We start from the raw sequence: 568 nt of genomic DNA on the forward strand, positions 1-568 counted from the left end.
ACACACACACACACACACACACACACATACATACACACACACACACACACGTCGTTAGTCATGGGTCCTGGTCGCCCGGGGCAGTCTATGGGTGTGTCTACAATGTGGGGGGAAAAAAACACCAAACCAAACATCTTGCCCGCTAACGTTACACCCCTATAAAAACCCTGCAGTATGTAATATTTAATTATTTTGCATTCCTTCTCTGATATTCCTCCAGGTTGATTTTACACTGATCATCACACCTTAATGGCCTTTAATGTAAACTTAATATTTGCATATTGTAACTCAACTGCATGGTTTTAGGATTTAAATTTATAATTTTTTTTTTTAATAAGAAAGGTTTGTTTCTAGAGTACCTGTGTTGCCTGTTCAAAAATCTTTCCTCAAGATTTTACCTGGCGGCAGGGAGGGCTCCCACTCAGCCCCAGGAGTGTGGTGATGAGGTCTGTATCACAGTCAGCATCCCAGTTAAGAGTCAAGACTCTGTGCAGGTAAAATCATTTCTTTATGGACCTCACTATGTGTATGGGGGTATTGTCATGTTGATCCAGGAGAGCCCACCCGC

This window comes from Seriola lalandi, unplaced genomic scaffold (genome assembly GCF_002814215.2).
Source record: "Seriola lalandi dorsalis isolate HSWRI2012SDOR001 ecotype SW California unplaced genomic scaffold, Sedor1 jcf7180002054688, whole genome shotgun sequence".
Taxonomy (NCBI): Eukaryota; Metazoa; Chordata; class Actinopteri; order Carangiformes; family Carangidae; genus Seriola; species Seriola lalandi.